The sequence below is a fragment of the Taudactylus pleione genome, unplaced genomic scaffold (assembly GCF_031769625.1).
Source record: "Taudactylus pleione unplaced genomic scaffold, aTauple2 ptg000185l, whole genome shotgun sequence".
NCBI lineage: Eukaryota > Metazoa > Chordata > Amphibia > Anura > Myobatrachidae > Taudactylus > Taudactylus pleione.
The window spans coordinates 2680049-2697240 of NW_028284587.1; the positions used below are offsets into that span (position 1 = coordinate 2680049).

The 17192-nt window shown below is 46.7% G+C and overlaps 2 protein-coding genes across 4 annotated transcripts in view; one reads left to right on the plus strand and one right to left on the minus strand.

Annotated features, from left to right (window-relative positions):
- ETS1 (ETS proto-oncogene 1, transcription factor) overlaps positions 1 to 17192 on the plus strand; it is a 474993-nt gene that overhangs the window by 82059 nt on the left and 375742 nt on the right. The window lies entirely within an intron of this gene.
- The window catches only part of FLI1 (Fli-1 proto-oncogene, ETS transcription factor), a 106959-nt gene that overhangs the window by 70448 nt on the left and 19319 nt on the right, over positions 1 to 17192 (minus strand). The gene's annotated exons all lie outside the window — the stretch shown is intronic.

Below are 17192 nucleotides of genomic sequence, written 5' to 3' on the forward strand. Positions count from 1 at the left end.
CGACAGCACGCCCCCTTCAGTGCGAGACCCATAACGACGGCTTGGCCGTCGTTATTCGGGTCTCGCGCATGCGCACGACGGAGCCGCCTCCGTCGTGCGCATGCACACTTGGGCAACATCGACCCGCTTGCAAGCACTCATCGCTCGCGAGCGAGTCTGAATCAGGCTCTCTGTTCACAAACCACTAAGCACAAATGACTCTAGGGGGTAAATTTACTAAAGTGAGAGTATTTAGAAGTGAGTTTAAAAAGTGATGTTGCCCATAGCAACTAATCAAATTCTACTTAACATTTAACTAGCACCTTCTGGAAGATAATAGCTAGAATCTGATTGGTTGCTATGGGCAACATCACTTTTTAAACTCAAATCTAAAAACTCTCACTTTAGTAAATTTACCCCTAGTAAGACTAACACCACACAGTATTAAACCTGGCAATAAATGTCATCAAATCCTGGGTTTAGGTTGGCACATGACTCCATCCATATCAGGTATAATTTTTCAATCTCGCCAGCAGTATTGATGTACGCGCTATCAACGTTCGTTTACGGATACAGACAGCGGGACTCAAATAGCAGATAACGTAACAATAGCTACCTAGCAATGTAAATATAACATTAAACATATGAATGCTACAAAATATCTTTCCATATTAGATCATCATGCTGTAGAGATATCATACAGTCATTTGGTATAATAATAATAATAATAATAATAATAATAATAATAATAATAATAATAATGATAATGCTATACGCAATCAAATAAGACAATGGTGATTGTATTTTCTGCTGTCAATCATTTATAAATTGGGGATCCTTAGGTGTCAGTGTGCCATTGTTCTGGGAACCCGGAAAGGTGCTTTGCCAAGGAACGCAGTGGGTCCTGACTCACGACGCAGTGGGTCCTTTTTTGTGACAGTTCTGTTCCCAAATACCCAAACACCAGATATGGGGCCTGATTCAGAGCTGAACGCGCTGACCAGAGCGCTCGCTCTGAATCAGGGCCCTCCTACCTTTTTTTGGAGCGTCCTCATGGACGCTCGCATAGCTGTGGGTTACCACCCACAGCTATAGCGAGCGTCCATGATGATGGTCGCGATGGTCTTGACCATCGCGACCATTGGGCTTGCGATGGAGACCCTGCGGTAGGGTCTCTCTTCCGCAAGCCCTGGAGTGATTTTGGCTCTACCAGAGCCAAAAGCACTCCCACTGACATCACTAGTGATGTCAGTGGGGCCGGCTTGAGACAGTAGGCGTTCCCATGGGAACGCCTCCGTCTGGCAGGCATGCCCACCAAAGGGGGCGTGCTGTCAATCAACATCGACAGCACGCCCCCTTTGGTGCGAGACCCGGAGCGATGGTGAGCCCGTCGCTCGTCGGGTCTCTCGTGCATGCGCACGACGGAGCTCCCTCCGTCGTGCGCATGCGCAGTGGGGAACATCGACCCACTTGCGAGCGTCCTGCCGCTCGCGAGCGGGTCTGAATGACCCCCATAGCTCCATAGCATGTCTCCAGGCTCACATCTGTATCCCTGGTGCTGGCTCGGTCACTAGCCATCCTTGGAGCTAAGGACATCTCTGAGGAGCCAGCAGGCCGTGTTCAAAGAATATTTCCTTTACATACATATAAATTCCACAATACCTATGTGATTGTAGCAAATGGTTTACGTGTTAACTAGGGCCGAAATTTCTGGATATTGCTTGATTTAGATTGATTCAATTAATATGAAGTTTAAATATAATTAACAGTGTAAAATATATATTATTTGGTGCAATAAATGTTGATAAGACAGATATAACACACACAGATATACACACTGAACCTGTATGGTTAAACGGGATTGCGTACTGTAATTGAGGTAAAGTAGATGGGTAGAGGGGAAAGCAGCATGAAATAGCAGGCAATGGAATAAAGGGCAGCTGCAACAGAGCTTAATAATGTGTAAAGAAGCGTATACACCAGACGATATGCTCCCTGAGCGATATCGTCTAGTGTGTCCCTGGCAGGGTGTGTTCAATGACGTTCATGACATTGACCACACCCGCTGAACGATATCATTAACAGTATCGTTCAGCGCCGAGTTCTCTCCCCCATTCCCCAACATGCAGCAACCTGACGATATCGCAAGGTTGGCCTGCATGTTTACCCGATGAACGATAATGACGAACGACCCGCGGGAACGCGCATCGTCGTTATCTTTCATCGTTTTGGTGTTAAAAATGGACGATAAAGTGGACGACTGAACGATAACGATATCGTTATCGTTCAGTCGTCCACTTTAATCGCCCAGTGTGTATGCACCTTCAGTGTTCATGGAGCGCAGACTTGGGGTCTATGTGCTAAGCCGTGGATGGAGATAATGTGCCAGCTCCTAACTGTCACTTTCAAACACAGCCTGGAAATTGACAGTTAGGATCTGATTGGTTGGTACTTTATCTCCGTCCACTTTTTTGCTCTCCAAGGCTTAGTACATCGACCCCCTTTGTTTAATCCTTTCCACAATCACCACACACGGCTACCTGCGACGTCGCAGTGATGTCACACTAGTGGCCTGGGCCACTGTACAAACAAATTGCCCATTTCAGATACAGGTATGATGCGGATAATGCGAAATCACATGTGAACGCTGTCTGGCCAACTCCACATCAACCGAAACGTATAATGGGCAGTGTATGTATAAGCTGAATAAAATCCACTACTGTGGGGTCTATTCAGCATGACATAATTGACGGTAAAAATACAGAAACACTCATTTCCGCATTATTTAAGCTTTTGCCCTATTCAGCAATGTGTATATGGAAAATATACCGTAATTATCTTCTCTTGTTCCTAATTTGCAAAGTTCCGCACTGTAGGGATCAGCCATTGATCTCTACAGTGTTTTAACGTTTTTTGCTATTCAGAATGGCATTATATGAGTAAAATACTTAAATATCCCGAAAACTGCAGGGACAGAGGGAAATTTTCCCATAAGTCCCTGCAGCATCTTGCAAGCCCGCCCAGTCTCCGTCCCTGTCTGCGGTGATCGGCGGCAGGTAAGTCACTCTAGAGCCTTTAAAACCTGCCGAAATTGATTGATATGTGTATACAGGCTTTATACCAGCCTGTATACATGTATATGTGTGTGCAATTAAATTTAACATTTATATATAAATCTTCAATATAAAAGAACATAAATATACATGTATAAAGCCTGTATACACATATCAATCAATTTCGGGAGGCTGGAGCTGTACTTACCCCGTCGGCGGTCACCACAAGCAGGGACGGAGACTGTTCCCGAGCGCATGACTGAGCATGTGCAGAGGAACATACAGAACGGATTGTTTTCGGAATCCCGATAATCCCTTCTGTGCCATCGCAGGGACAGCGTGTTACCGCAACCGCCATCCCTGCTCAAAATATTGCTGCATAGCTTCCATATTTTATCGTAATTGATAGAATCTCATGATGATGTTGCTCGATAATATTCTGGGCAACATCGTCACTCTTGCTGAATAGACCCCTGTGTGTGACACTAGTGGGCACTGCCTGTTTTTGTGAGTTCGCTTTAATACCGGGCAAGCATAAAATGTGCATTTGCAATCTGCTTGCAAAGTAACCCTGACATTCTGGATTTCCTGTAACACAGAAACAGACAAATCACAGGTGCACAACTCCAAATTACTGATTATATATAAATATACATTATGCAATAAATAAATAGAGGTCATGATTATGCTAAAAACCTCTATTTATTTATTGCATAATGTATATCTATACCAGGCATTTGGAGTTGTGCACCTGTGATTTGTCTGTTTCTGTGCCTGCAATAATAGTCTCAACAGGTAACACCACCCATTATATATATTCAGGGTGTGCAGTCTAGGACCCTTTCCTGTAACACAATCAGTAGTGGTGTATATATGTATGTATATATATATTTAATTTTATTTTTATTTTTTTATGCTATTGGCACCTGAAATGTTTTATCGCATCCCGACGGTCAGGATGCAGTTTTATCCTAATCCTAAGAATGGTTCCAGAATTAGCAGGGCAGTTAAAACGCTTCTACCTCATTCAAGCGTTTGTCTTTTAAATATAAATGTTGGTAAAGTCGCGGCTCTTGTACAGATGTTGGGTGAAAAAAACAGGAAGTTGGGCTGGTATTTATAGAAGAGGAAAAAAAATCGTTTCTGAAGCGTTGATGCTGCAGATTGTTACTATGATACTGAAACCACAAACGTCAGTCTAGAAGCTTCAGGACGATCGGAGGCAGCGGCCATTGGCCTTTTATGGGATTGCTAATAATCATGGGAAATCTTCCCAGCCATTCGTACTACTTCCAAGTGCTGAAATGATATATTGTACAGGGTAATTGTAAGCTGGTGCAGCCTGATTTGTATGGAGAATGCACAATGTTGTGGGTGGCAGCTTACAATATGGACTGTGATGCTCCATAAATGTGTCTTGTTCTCTCCCCAGCTACTTACAGTGCACTTTACACCAGCGTTGTTTCAGTGGTGCACTATACTAAGCTGGCACTGGGCAATACATCATTAATAGGGAAATATAGAGCCCGTTCTGCTCCAGATTTGTGTTCCTTTGTGTTTGGAATCGAATAAACATTTGTAGCTGCTGCAACTTTTATTGCCTAGACTGAGACTGCGGGGTAAATGTAATAACCTGCGAATTGCAGGCATCGGCGACCTCCTGGCGAGTCTGGCCGATGTATTAAAGTGGCAATCATTTAAAAAGGTAAAGCCAACTGTTAAATGATTGCTGCCTTTAAAACATCAGCCAGAATAGCCGGGAAATCGCCGGATGCCTGCAATTCTGTAGTCTGTGTATATGGTGTTGGAAGAAGTGCGCGCCTGAGCTGCCTCCCTCCAGCATCTGACAGACAGGACTGAGCTGGCGGTCATTAGGACCTGCAGCAGTTTAGCTAGAGAGGTCCAGCCAGGGCCACCATCAGAAATTGCGGGGCCCGGGACTGACAAAATAGGCAGGGCCCCTCCCCCCTGCTATTAGATACAGTATGTGTGCCCAGCCTTTTTTTTTAACACCTCAGCCCCCCATTATTAGATACAGTATGTGTGCCCAGCCTTTTTTTTCACCTCAGCCCCCCATTATTAGATACAGTGTGCCCAGCCTTTTTTTTCACCTCAGCCCCCCATTATTAGATACAGTATGTGTGCCCAGCCTTTTTTATCACCTCAGCCCCCCATTATTAGATACAGTATGTGTGCCCAGCCTTTTTTATCACCTCAGCCCCCCATTATTAGATACAGTATGTGTGCCCAGCCTTTTTTATCACCTCAGCCCCCCATTATTAGATACAGTATGTGTGCCCAGCCTTTTTTTTCACCTCAGCCCCCCATTATTAGATACAGTATGTGTGCCCAGCCTTTTTTATCACCTCAGCCCCCCATTATTAGATACAGTATGTGTGCCCAGCCTTTTTTTTCACCTCAGCCCCCCATTATTAGATACAGTATGTGTGCCCAGCCTTTTTTTATCACCTCAGCCCCCCATTATTAGATACAGTATGTGTGCCCAGCCTTTTTTTATCACCTCAGCCCCCCATTATTAGATACAGTATGTGTGCCCAGCCTTTTTTTCACCTCAGCCCCCCATTATTAGATACAGTATGTGTGCCCAGCCTTTTTTTTCACCTCAGCCCCCCATTATTAGATACAGTATGTGTGCCCAGCCTTTTTTTATCACCTCAGCCCCCCATTATTAGATACAGTATGTGTGCCCAGCCTTTTTTTTTTATCACCTCAGCCCCCCATTATTAGATACAGTATGTGTGCCCAGCCTTTTTTTCACCTCAGCCCCCCATTATTAGATACAGTATGTGTGCCCAGCCTTTTTTTTCACCTCAGCCCCCCATTATTAGATACAGTATGTGTGCCCAGCCTTTTTTTTATCACCTCAGCCCCCCATTATTAGATACAGTATGTGTGCCCAGCCTTTTTTTTTTTTTTTATCACCTCACTTACCTTATTTACATTGAGAAGGATCCTGCTTCCTCCATGGTCCCCCAGCACTGCAAACGCGGCTGCTCCTCTTCATCCGCTGTTCCGACGTCGACCCCGCCCTGCAGCTTACACAGTGACAGTCAGACTCCAAAACAGTGCGCGCGCGTGACGTGACGTCGGCGCGCATGCACTGTTTTGGCATCTACTGTCACTGTAAGCTGGTGGAGGAGCGGGCCCGAGCGGTCCCTGGCTTCCTCCTCCAGCTCCCTCCTGTGATGATGTTTCATCCAGGTCGGCATGCGGTAGCAGCGGCAGTCGGGCCCCCTCACTTCAAGGGGAAAGTTCAAGCTGCAGGCTCTGCAGTGGCGGTACTAGCCCCCCTGTTCAGCCAGAGGCCGGGCCCCCCCGTGTTCAGCCAGAGGCCGGGCCCGGGACTACAGTCCCGGCAGTCCCCCCTTGATGGCGGCCCTGGGTCCAGCCTCTAACATGCGCTACTGGGCATGCGTGGCGTCTCAGCGCATCTTTACTCCCTGGCTTTCTGAATAGACGGTGGGATCCAGGGGACTGTCACCACTTTGGAGCCTAGCGGTGCCGCTGTGTTACCTGCAAGTACAATATACCACCACCGTTGTACTCTAGACCACCAGTGCGACTATCCGCCAGTACCAAGACACTATAATACCCAACGGTACCCTGAGTTCTGGGCTGCCACAATCCATATGTTTTACCTACCGCTGTTACACCTTTGATATCCCTGTGTCATATGCTACGTGAGGTTCTACCTGATACAATAAATCTAAGGACTGGTGAAGCTGGACCACCACGTGTGGACTAACCGCCACCAGCACCAAATACTGTGTTATACACTTATTCAATACCACTCACATTCTGGCCAGACACAGTACATTATACCCTGGTGCACCAAGCCGTCTGCACCCATCACATTCCGCTTCGCACTTCATATTAACATCAGTGCACACGTACTATAACTGATCAGTCTGCCATTGTTCTGCTAATCGTTTATGTACTCCGTGTTCCAGCATATTACTCTGCTGTTATATCATAGGGCCCCACTAATGTCGGCACCACTTATCAATCAGCGTCTGCCTATTAACCTGCTGTATTTGATTTCTATACACATTCAGACCCGCTCGCTAGGATGCGTTCGCACGCAGCCTGACGATGTTTGCAATGTGTGCATGCGTATGTAGCGCAGTGCGTGAACCAGTCCATGCGATCGTGAAGCAATCGTCTCTTGTGCATAGACGCCTCACTAGCTTGAACGACAGGATGAGACATTTGTGGGTGGTGACAGGGGTTGGTCGATGGAAACGGGGGAGTGGTGGTGCGAACGCAGGCGTGTCTGAGCGTCTTAGCGCAGTTACATAGGCGTGCATAATGAAGAAGCAGCGTCGTAGTACACGTCACATGGCAGAATTTTACACTGAAGCACTCGCAGTGCTTGCGGTAGGGTATGGTCAGCCACAAGTGCTGCGTATGCATCCGATGGTTCTCGATGTTACCGATTTGTTGCAGACACTTTCTGGAGATGACGTGTATCACTAAGGGAAAGTGGGAGTCTTAAGACAGGCTGGTCTGCATCTACATACACACTGCGATCGTACGCCAAGACTAGGGCCGTATTAAGGGGGGGGCGACAGGGGCGATCGTCCCTGGGCCCCCACACCTGAAGGGCCCCCACACCCATCGGGGTTATTGTGAACCGGAGGAGACGAAACCAGTTCTGCCTCCTCTGGCCAACCTAACCCCGGCGCCGCAGGGAGGCATTATTTGCCAGACGCCCGCTGATTGTAACCAGTGGGCGCCCGGCTCCCTCCCCGCAGTGTCAGCAGACTGGAGCTCATACGTGAGCTCCGGGTTCCGGCTCACGCAGTGCACTATGGGAGAGACGTCATGACGTGTCTCCCATAGTGCAGAGGAGCAGCCGGGCGGAATGGACGTGGATAGTGCAGAGGAGCAGCCGGGCGGAATGGACGTGGATTGTGCAGAGGAGCAGCCGGGCGGAATGGACGTGGATAGTGCAGAGGAGCAGCCGGGCGGAATGGACGTGGATAGTGCAGAGGAGCAGCCGGGCGGAATGGACGTGGATAGTGCAGAGGAGCAGCCGGGCGGAATGGACGTGGATAGTGCAGAGGAGCAGCCGGGCGGAATGGACGTGGATAGTGCAGAGGAGCAGCCGGGCGGAATGGACGTGGATAGTGCAGAGGAGCAGCCTGGCGGAATGGACGTGGATAGTGCAGAGGAGCAGCCGGGCGGAATGGACGTGGACGGCAGCGGGAGCGGGGCTTAAGGTAAGTATTAGCTTTTTTTTTTTAAGTGCAATTGGCTTTTCTACTGGGGGCATTACTCGGGGGTGGGTGATATTACTAGTGGGGGCATTACTCGGGGGGGGACATTACTACTGGGGGCATTACTCGGGAGGAGGACATTACTACTGGGGCATTACTCTGGGGGGCATTACTATTGGGGGCACCACTTCTGGGGGCATTACTCAGGGGACATAAATATTGGGGGCCTCTACTCTTGGGGGCTTTACTACTTGAAGGCGGGGCATTACTACTTGGGCACTACTACGGGGCACTACTACTGGGACCACAATAGGGGGCATTACTACTGGGGCCACTACAAGCGGGGGCATTACTACTGGGGGCACAACTACAGGGGTATTACTACTGAGGGAATTTATACAGGGGGAATTACTACTAGGGCATTACTATTGGACACACACAGGGGGCATGACTACTGGGGGGCATTACTATTGTGGGCACAACTATAGGGGTATTACTACTGGGGGTAGTTATACAGGGGGCATTACTATTGGGGACACAACCACAGGGGGCATTACTACAGGGGGCATGACTACTGGGGGCACTACTAATGGGAGTATTGCATAGGGGGCACTGTATAAGGGGCACCACTCCTGGGGGCACTGCAAAAAGGGCACCACTACTGTGGGCTCTGCATAAGGGGCACTACCACTGTGGGCACTGACACTACTGGGGTCCCCATGGTGCATACCCCCAGTTTGTCACATTTAATAGGGACCCCCACATGTTTGTTGCCCAGGGGCCCCCACAGTCCTTAATCCGGCCCTGGCCAAGACATGGTGGGTATGCTAATGCCTTGCTGTGCGATCGCAGGATTTGCCTACTTTGGCAGCTGACGGCTGCGTGCGAACGCATCTAGCGGGCGGGTTTGAATCGGGCCTTTGGATTTTCTGAAAATGTCTAGAATTCTGGGACGTTCATTTATCATTGAGTTTTAAATGTGACATTTCTGTGTTTTGTCCCACACTGGTTGCAGACATTGGTGAAATATAAGCAAATACCACCTGCAAGTGTATATAATAAAGTCATCTTGTGTTGGGGACATTTTGTTAAATATGTGTTGTGTTAAAGTGTTGCTTATGCTTTGTTCCCTCTCCTTGGCACCGGCAGGAAGATGGGGTTTTCCAGGTAGCAGATTTTTGCTCTTAATTCTGGGCAGATCAGGGAGGAATGGGAAGGGGACACTCCTACAGTTTACAGTATAATCAGTTAGTTTTACAAACCTCTATCCACCTGTATCACTAGCACAAGTGCAAGAAACATAAATGAGCTTCAGTAGGAGAAGTCACTGAACGCCCTCCCCCTAAGATGTCCCAGCAGGATAACATCCACGTAATGACCTCATTTCTGCCTCCATATTTATTACGCCCATCATATGATGCTCAGTAATTAATTCCATGGGGGCGATTCAGTTCTGCGCGATGTTGGTTGGTACAAAAAATATATAATAAAGAGGTACAGGTTGAGTCTCCCATATCCAAAATGCTTGGGACCAGGGGTATTTTAGATATCAGAATATTCCGTATTTTGGAATAATTGCATACCATATTAAAATGTCTTAGGAATAGGGCCCAAATCTAAACACAGTATGCATTTATGATTTATATACACCTTATACACACAGTCTGAAGGTAATTTTATACAATATTTTCAATAATTTTGTGGCTCAAACAAATTTTGTGTACATACATGAAATTCATTTATGTGCATATACACCTTATACACACAGCCAATAGGTCATTTTATACTTTATTTGTAATCATTTTGTGCCTTAAACAAAGTTTGTGTACATTGAACCATCAAAAATCAAAGTTTTCACTATCTCAGTCATGCTAAAAATATTCCGTATTTCGGAATATTTGGATATGGAAGACTCAACCTGTATAATAAATGTATTCTATGTGCACAAATTACGTTTAATTACGTGATATGTAAATATCCTATCCTGCCGACATGACCTATTCTCATACATATCTGTTGCAACAGTCCACAATACTCCCGGCGTGTGGAGGCGATAGGTCGTCTATAAAGCAGACGTGATTCTTTCCAATAAACTGGAGGATTTAATTTTAGCCACCAGTAAAATGAGTCCCTAGCTCTGCAAAAGACCATACTACCTTTACGGTCATCTTGTACAGGAATAGTGTTCATTCTAGCACCCTTAACTTGTCACAATCCGTGCAGTTCCTCTCTCATGTCTGGGGTGTCGCTCCCTGCTCTGGTGCTTCTAGCACACTCGTCTAATGCATCAAACAGCAGAGGTACAGACCAGCGTGTGCTAGAAGCACCAGAGCACAGAGCGATACCCCAGGCAGGAATGAGGAACTGCACGGGTTGTGACAGGTGCAGGGGGCTAGAATGAACACCTAGATGAATTGACTCTTAGGAGGCCTACAAATTACAACTGGTCAATTCAATAGTTTTAGATATACTTGTGTAATGAGCTTGACATAATTTACAATCCCAATAAATGTCTGATGGGCAACAGTGAAATTGCACTAACTGGGCCCCATGCGATCTTAGCCAAATGCCAACACACATGAACCCGTGTATTATAACATAACATTGCTAGATATTTTGCTTGCGGTCTCTAATGTTTACTGATTCCTGCATATGGTTCCAGATTTGTCTCTTCCGAAGCATTTTTATGAAAGAGTCTATGCGGATGGCTAGTCCGCATGGAATCTGCTGGAAATGACAACTAAAAAATGGCCACCGCAAAGAAGGAGACAGACACTAGAGGTCCAGTAAGGACCTCTAGCATCTGTCTCCTCCCTGGTGGCATCCATTTTTGGATGGCCGTTTTCTGACTGCAGCCCCCAAGCCACTGTGAGTCATCCCTTTTTTACCCCCTGCATTCCGGCACCCGGTGCACGTGCACCTCTAGCCCCCCCCCTAGTTGCGGCACTGCCTCTATACGTTTTTACGATGCCATCATTTATTGTATAGAAACATAGAATTTGACGGTAGATAAGAACCACTTTGCCTATCTAGTCTGCTTTTTTTTTACCTTTTGGTAACCTCAACCCTATGTGATCCTCCATTCTTTGTAAGGATATTCTTATGCCTATCCCAAGCATGTTTAAATTGTTCTACTGTCTTAGGGGTCTATTTACTAACCAGTGTTAGGAGACAGAGTGAAAAGTGATAAGGTGCCAGCCAATCAGTTCCCAACTGTCATCTCACAGGCTGAGTTTGAAAAATGACAGTTGGGAGCTGATTGGCTGGCACCTTATCACTTTCTTATCACTTTTCACTCTGTGTCCTAACACTGCTTAGTAAATAGAACCCTTAGCCTCTACCACCTCTGATGGGAGGCTATTCCACTTATCTAGTACCCTTTCTGTGAAGTCATTTTTCCTCAAATTTCCTCTGAGGAAAAATGACTTCACAGTAATGGTATATATTGACAATGTTATTCACCAGATTTGGGTTGGATTTCCGATCGTGTTTATCAATGGCCGAGGGCCTGATGCAGATCATACTTGCCTACCCTCCCGATTTGGTCGGGAGCCTTGCGAAAATCGGGTGCCGCTCCCGACCTCCCGCGAAGGCAGGCAATCCTCCCGGCCCCCGGCGATGTGCTCGCACCCCCCCGCACTTTTAAGTACAAACCTCGGCAGCAGGGGGGCCGGTGACGCGATTCGCGCTGAATCGCGTCATCGTAGCTCCGCCCCCGGCTGCACAATGCCATTAATCACGGCATTGTGAAGAGGGGGCGGAGCCACGATGACGCGATCGTGCTGTCACGCCCCCATGCTCCGCCCCCAATGCCGCGTCATGTGCCGGGTCACGCCCCCAGCCCTGTAAGCCCGACAGCTCCCTCCCGGAAGGAGGGAGCGAAATGTCGGCAAGCATGATGCAGATTTGGACACTCTGCGATTTTGCACGGAACACAGCTGTGAAAATTTGCTAATGTTTCCAAAGCTTACCCGAGCATAGGAACGCCCACTGCTGCCTTCTCATATCTATCCCAAGTCGCGCACAAGCGTAAACATTGGTAACATCGATGTAGATTGGGCAGCCATGCAGCATATGCGGAAGATCTGACCTGTCTCAAACACTGCGTCTCCCCTGAAATGCAGAGAGCTCTCATGTGGTGAAGGAGACCGCAATAGCTAATTTATGCATGCCCATGTAACAGCGTTTAAACGGTCAGACACGCCTGCGCTTGCTTAGCCACCCCCCAGTTACCCCCCCCAAATGCTGACTACCTGTCACTCACTTTGCAAATGAATCCTCTGTGTGAGCGTAATCTCAAAACAATCGCTGCCCGTGCGCAGTGCTGCTTACATGCATGCGAAATGGCGCACAATCGCTGGATCTGCGTAAATATCGGCATTCTGTACATCTCTGAATCAGACCATGAGTGCATAAACACTTCAGATTTAATGAACTGTGGGCCTGATTCAGACCTGCTCGCGAGTGCTGAGCGCTCGCAAGCGGGTCGATGTTGGCCCAGTGCGCATGCGCACGACGGACCCGGCTCCATCGTGCGCATGCGCGAGACCCGTATAGCCATCGCTATGGGTCTCGTACCAAAGGGGGCGTGCTGTCGATGGTGAGTGACAGCATGCCCCCTTTGGTGGGCGTGCTGGGGGCATGGCTGCCCAGATGGAGGCGTTCCTATGGGAACGCCTACCGTCTGGGGCCGGCCCCACTGACATCACAAGTGATATCAGTGGGAGTGCCTTCAGCTCTGATAGAGCCGAAAGCACTCCAGGGCTTGCGGCAACGAGATCCTACCACAAGGGTCTCGTCGCAAGCCCGATTGTCGCGATGGTCTTGACCATCGCGACCATCTTTTTGGCCGCTCGCTATAGCTGTGGGTGGTCAGCCACAGCTATGCGAGTGGCCAGGAGGCTGCTCTAAAAAAAGAGAAGGACGGCCCTGATTCAGAGCGAGCGATCTGTCACAGCGTCCGGCTCTGAATCACGGCCTATATTTCTATATCTGAACCAAAATTCCCCCCTTTCTTTTTTTATAAATTCTTTATTTTCAGAGAAAAACATCTTGTTATATCAAGTAATAGTGATACGAAATCTATACGTTTTCCTTATTTTCTCAACATTAATACATGTAAACCTTGCAGATGAAAATTCGAAACAATAAAACAAACATTAAATATCAGCAAGGAAAAGAAAAGAGTTGTATCCACACAGTTAAATCTTCTGCAGACAACCGTATGGACAGCAAAAACCACATTTTCTCAAATAAAACACCGAGATAACAAATTAGACCAGAAGAATTAAAGAAAGGGAAAAAGAGAGAGAAAGAAATTTTTGGAAAGAGGGGGAAGGGGGGGCAAGGCAGACGACCCATGCTAAGCATATAACTTCCGACACCAGGCATCGGTAAAATCAGTAAATAAATGAGCTAGGTTCGTGGGATAAGGGCTGCGTACGAAGCAGTTGATTTAAATTCAATCCAATTGCACCACAGAGTCGTAAACTCTGAATGTTTTTCAGGGGCTGAATAGAGGATATCATCCATAGTCATGTAGAAGTCGAGACGTTGACACCATTCCCATAACGAAGGGGGAACCTGAGAGCGCCAGCGAACTGGCAGCACTGCCCTTGCAGCATTGTTGATATGTTTAAGTAATGATTTTTTATATACAGAGACAGAGAAAGACGTATGGGATAGTAACCAAAAATCAGGTCCCGTTGGAACAGTAAATCCTAACATCTCAGAAGCCAAGGCTATTATCTTACACCAGAAGGGAGAAATTAATGGACAGTCCCACCAAATATGTATCATTTTTCCTGTTTCCTGAAGACATCTCCAGCAGAGAGGGGACACCGATGGGAAGCATCTATGTAAGAAGACAGGACAGCGATACCATCTTGTCAACACTTTGTATTGTGTCTCCCGAACCTCCAGACTATCTGAGCACACCTTGGTGATTTGAAAGACCTTGTCCCAGTTAATTTGAATACCCTTACTTGAAAAATCCCTATCCCAGGCCTCAACAAAAAGAGGATCAGTAGAAAACATGTCGTGTAACAAGATCTTGTAAATACCTGAGATAATATGTGTGGGAGGAGTACGATGATAGCACATAGATTCAAAGGGCGTCAATTCTCTGGTAAATACTGAAGGGCTTCCAAGAGATGAAGCGAAGTATCGTACCTGAATGTAGGCCCAAGAGCATTCCTCAGTAAGGGAAGTATTAGCACATAGGATTGGAAATGACATAAATTTACCATCTGCCAGCAGATGACTCATTCGAACAATCCCAGCCCTCGACCATCTAGAAATGAAAGGTCCTAAAGTCCCAGGGGGAAAAAGGGGATTATGTAGGATAGGGGTAAGTGGCGATATCACAGAAGATATCTCAGGTTTAGTACGCAGTCGTTTCCATGTCTCTAACGTAGGGCCCACTGTTGGATGTGGGGAGCGAGCGATTTTAGAGCACCACGGCAGTGTGCGCAAATGAAGTCTGGATGAATCCGCCTCTAAATCAACCCACTGCTTACCTGAGCTACCCCGGGTCCAATCCAAGACTCTACTAAGCACTATGGCTTGATAATAAGTGGATAACATGGGCAATTGCTGCCCAACCCGACATCCTGGTCTAAATAACACATCATGCTTAAATCTGGGTTTTCTGCCCCCCCAAACAAAATTTCGTATTAGATTATGTGTTTCAGTCAAAAAGCCTGGAGGGAGACCTATTGGAGTCGTCTGTAAGAGATATAAGAGACGTGGGAGGATGTTCATCTTAACAATATTTAGACGACCAATTCCCCCCTTTCTAAGCGTATTAGTAAGATGTGTGAGTTGTTCCTGTTACAATATATCAGCAGCTATTGGGAATTAATTTATTGTATTCGACTGTCCCGATAATAGGGTCTTTTGCAGAGCTGAGGACGTTTTTCTGGTGCACAAAATTAAATCCTGCAGTTTATTGGAAAGAAACCATGTCTGCGTATTGACCTGCCTTCCCTACGTGCCAACACATAGCGGCCGGTCAGACTATACAACTGTGGGGATAGGGAGCAGGTCTACTAAGTGGTGCCAGCCCTGGTATTGGCACAAATCTGTCCAAAGAGCTGAAAGTGTGGGAGAAGGCAATTGGCAGTGTGCTGCGACAGCAATGGATTAGCATACTATCGCAGTGGAACTGCGTGCGTAATCGCTATTGCATTTGCGATTCGTAATGAATCAGGCCCTTAGATCGGTAACCATCGGGACGTATGTGCAGACGGAAAACATCGTCCACCAGCGTGCAACATCGATATTGCGTCCACCTTTTGTATCAGGCCCTCTACGCTTAATTCCAGGGCTGGCACCACTTAGTAAACCTGCTCCCTATCCCCACAGTTGTATAGACTGACCGCTATGGGATGGGACATAGGAAAAGAAGGTCACATATTCCCTTTGTTCTCTGAGAGGAAGTCGGTCAGGAAGAGCTGGATGTGCCCAGCGGAAGTCTCTCTGCTGCTGATAAGGGAACCCGGCTGAGGTGGCTTTGGATGCAGTTAGCAGACTATTAAATATTGCAAGAACAAAAGATATTTTATAGTAACCGTGGGCTTTCCAGTAACTTTAACGCTTCAGCCTCCCACACACCTCAAGCAACTTTTCCCAGTAATACAGTAGCATGCCCCGGTCCTTATAATGTATATAATAGACAGATCAGTACCCTGGAGCACTGCACTTTCCTAGGTGAATCCTTTGTAAGTTATTGAGACAGTTATCAAGCAGGGTGTTGCAGCATAAAGGATATAGGCGGAGATCCTATACCTCCTCTTCCACACCTATAGAAAATACAGATTTACGCCCCTCACAACTATTCAACAATCACCACAAAATAAAACACTGACACACAGCATGGTCCTGAGAGCAAAACCAGCATCATTTCCCGCAAACAGAGGAAAGGATATCAGATATGTAGGAGGCCAGTTAATTCCTAAAAATACAGTTATTAAAACTAGCTGTTACCGTTTTTCTACGCTCCTTTATTTGACCCGTGTCTGTAAACTTAATTCCTGTGCTATAAAAGTTTAGAAAAGAAAAGAAAACAGTAAAAAATAAAATGTAACATTCATTTGTGGTCACAAGGGTTAGGTCCTGCTTGGTGACATGACGTTCTCCTCGCAAGACATGTCTGCTTTTTGGAGACCCCCTTTTTTTTTTTATCTCTCCAGGGGTGAGGCTGCAGCACAGTACAAGATTCAAATAGGGGAGCCACACCAACTGCCAGTGAGTCCCAGCCGGTGCTGTTTGGGGTGGCAGCTGGCGTGGCTCCCGTATTTGAATTTTACGCTGCAGTCTCACCTCTGGAACCTCCACTGGCTGCAACTTTAACCACACAGGAATTACTTTTACATATGTTCAAAGTCGCAGATAAAGCGCAACAGAACTTGGAGTGAAAAAAAGCCGCATCCGCTGAATCGCAATCGTATACAGATTCAGATTCATCCACACATGGCTCCGGGGACAGTGACGGGTGGGGCGGTACACCTGTCAAACCGTAACGCAGGTGTCTTAAGGCAAGCTCAGGGAGGACAGAAACCTCCCGTGGAGCAGAAGGACAAATGTCGCAAAGTACTTTTGTCTCCTCAAGTAGTTTTATTAGTGCATATAAGATGCATATTTTGAATAAGACGCGAGTCGCACTGGGACCAGGCGCGCCGGGAGGGGCTGTTTAGTGCTACTGTGGCAATGATATATGAGGACATATCTGTAGAATCTGTATAGAGCCTAGTAGTGTGATCTATATGTAACCCTGGTTAAGGGTTAAAATAAGAACTGTACTTATAAATCTATGTAATATTTATAAATGTACAATTTATGAGGTAAAATGTATATGTATGTAGTCACAATTCATGATATATGTATTTAATGTATTAACATATCAATTTATGTGGTACTT